The sequence below is a fragment of the Lolium rigidum genome, chromosome 3 (genome assembly GCF_022539505.1).
Source record: "Lolium rigidum isolate FL_2022 chromosome 3, APGP_CSIRO_Lrig_0.1, whole genome shotgun sequence".
In the NCBI taxonomy this organism is placed as follows: Eukaryota; Viridiplantae; Streptophyta; class Magnoliopsida; order Poales; family Poaceae; genus Lolium; species Lolium rigidum.
This window is the reverse complement of record NC_061510.1, coordinates 201,167,044-201,170,016: the sequence shown is the minus strand read 5'-3', so window position 1 is coordinate 201,170,016 and position 2,973 is coordinate 201,167,044.

Sequence of the window (2,973 nt, the reverse complement as noted above, 5' to 3'; positions counted from 1 at the left end):
CCATCAAGGTGGTGGCCACAGCACCCCAGCGAAATCATTGGCAGCAAAGACGCGATGGACGGGTTACCAAGTGGGCCTTGGAAGGCTGTGGCCCATATACCATCCTCTGGAGGCACTTGCGGCCATCAAGCTAGTAGATCCTCGCGGACTTCTTCGCCGAGTGGGCCGAGATGCATTACCTGCCGCACATTGTGCACGACTCCTGCCCCAGGAAGCTGCACTTCCACGGCTCGCGAAGATGCGAAGCCGGCGGCTTGGGAGCCGGCGCCGTTGTCACCTCTCCCAAGGGAGACCGAGGCCGGACTACGTCCCTGCAAGAATTCCGCCAAACGCATCCAACAATGTGAGCGGGAGTGCGACGCTCCTTCATGGGCTGGCACAGGCGGCCAAGGGAGATAGGGCGTGCGTCGCATTCTTTGCTTCGGCGGCTCCGACTTGGTTATGCGGCCAACATCACGCTGGCCGGCGGGACGCGAAGGAGCGCCAACCTGGCCTCATACCGCTTCCACGTCCAGCACGCTGTCGCGGCTTCCTTCGATGGTTGTGGGTCCATCATGTGCCGCGAGCAAACGAGCGGGGCGGTGCAGCGCCTATCCAAGATGGGTTCAGCCGGCAAGCAATTCCGGCGGGCGTTGCCATGAGCGCATCTGCGGAAGCCGTCCCATCACGCAGATCTGCCCGACTCGGATTCCATGTTCGTGTCGGGCCCGACCCTGAGGCTTCTCAGCTGCAGCCCGGGGCTTCATCGCCCAAGTCGGGGGCTTCTCGAGCCCGAACCCAGGAGGCTTCTCGGAGTCCAACCCAGAGGCTTCTCGGCCAGAGCTCGCGGGGCTTCTCGGCCCGAACCGCCGGCTTCACGAGCGAACCCGGCGACCATGCGGTCCCGGGCCCGGGAAGCTCACGCGGGGAGGCCGCGGTTGGTGAGTCGTGGTCGAGAGTCAAGGTGCGTACCTTCATGGGCACAAGAATTCCTCTCCTACACCTCACCCGCGATGGTGTCTTTGCCCAACGGCTTGAGGGTCCGAGCCCGGGCGAGATTGGGGAGAGGGCCAAGGCCTATGCCATCATCGACCACCGGCTGTGTAAGCGCAGCGTAAGTGGGGGTGTTCCGAGCGGTGTGTCGAGCGGGCCCGAAGGGATTGAACTCCTGGGAAATCCATCGGGCGAGGTCAGCCACCCGCCTCCTCCGAGCCATAGTGAGATCAAGCAGCCTTGGTCATGGTTTTGCGGCCCATTCGGAGACGGAAGAAGCTGGTGAAGAAATGCAATGGCTGTCAGGCGCTTCGCCAAGAAAAGGCACTGCGCCGGCTTCAGCATGAAGCCATCCCCATCACCTGGCCGTTTGCCGTATGGGGCTTGGATATGGTGGGACCGTTCGAGAACGCCGCAGACGGCACGGCGCACCTCTTGTGGTGATCGTCAAATTCACCAAGTGGATTGGAGGCCAAGCCGAGTCAAGAAGAGCTGGGCCGGCTCCACAGCAGTCACATTCCTCGAGGAAATCATCGTGAGATACGGCTACCCCCATAGCATCATCACCAGACAACGGCAGCAACTTCGCCCAAGGTATCTTCTCTCAGCTATTGCGAGGAAATGGGGATCCGAATGGACCTAGCATCCGTGGCGCATCGCAGGTCCAGCGGGCAAGTGGAGAAGCCAGCGGCTTGATCCTAGCCGACATCCAGACCCGGCGCATGGAGCCGCTAGAGCATTTCAGCGGCTTGACCAGCTGCTGGATTGAAAGAGCGCCCAATGTCTTGTGGGCTGCGTACAACGCCAAACCGCTCGATCGGCTACACACCCTTCTTCCTCGTATATGGGACGGCCGTCCTGCCGGCGATATCGAGCACGACGCGCCAAGAATCAAGCGGTACCACGAGAAGTTGAAGCTAAAGGCTCGTGAAGATGGAGTCGACCTGGTCGAGAGGCCCGCGCATGCAGCCGTGTCGAGATCTACCATTTACCAGCGAGCCTCCGGCTATCACAGCCGGGAAAGTCCAGCCCTTAGCATTCCGAGAAGGAGACCTAGTGCTCCGGGTGATCCATCGGACAGCCGGACGGCATAAAGCCTGTCATCCCCATGGGAGGGTCCCTTCATCGTAAGCAAGGCGGTAGGCAACGATTGCTACTATCTCATAGATGGCCAAGAGGCTAAGAAAAACAAGTCGAACAAAGCAGATGAGGAGACTAAACGTCCACTGGAATGTCAACTTGCTTCACCCATTTTATACTTGAGAGCGGGAATGTATGTATCCCTTGTACTCCTTTTGTAAGCTATAGAAAAAGCAAGCGACAAGAGCGTCGATTTCAACAAGTTTTTCGCGTACTCTATTGCTCTCGCCGGTTGGCTTGCACCCTCTCACAGCGGCCGGCTCGGTCGTGCGTGATCCGGTTTCCGACAGCTGGCTCCAGATCCAGCCTGCTGAGAGCCTGCCCGGCTGCTCGGTGTCGCGGGGTATGTGCTAAAGGAACAGCGCAAGCAACAGCTAAGCGAAAGAGTGAACGTGAATTGTAGCCCTTGTATAACTTTTCATAAAAGTGCCGGACGTATGAACCTCGGCTCGTTCGAGGCGCGAAATACTACTCGGCCTCACCCAGTCTGCACGCTCTTGATCCGAATGACGGACCGCTAAGTCGGACGTACGATCGGCAAGGGCAAAGCCAAAGAGTGGGGCGGATGGGAAAAAGCGGAACGAACCGGAAGAAAACAAGCCGGCACACAAATGATTAACAAACACATTAAAGTGTGACTTAATAAAAGGATAATAACATTGTCTTACATATGCACGCGGCATCCGGGGATTTAACAAGCTTGTCTTGCCAAAGCAAAATTACAGCGAGATAAATTTAAGCGCCGGCTGGATCGGGACCAGCCGGGGAGCGTTTGTGCAGCCTGGCCGCCCGAGGTTCGCGTCGGCACATCCGGCGTGTCCCTCCGCCTCCTCATCCTCGGGCTCCTCCTCCTCGTCTTCG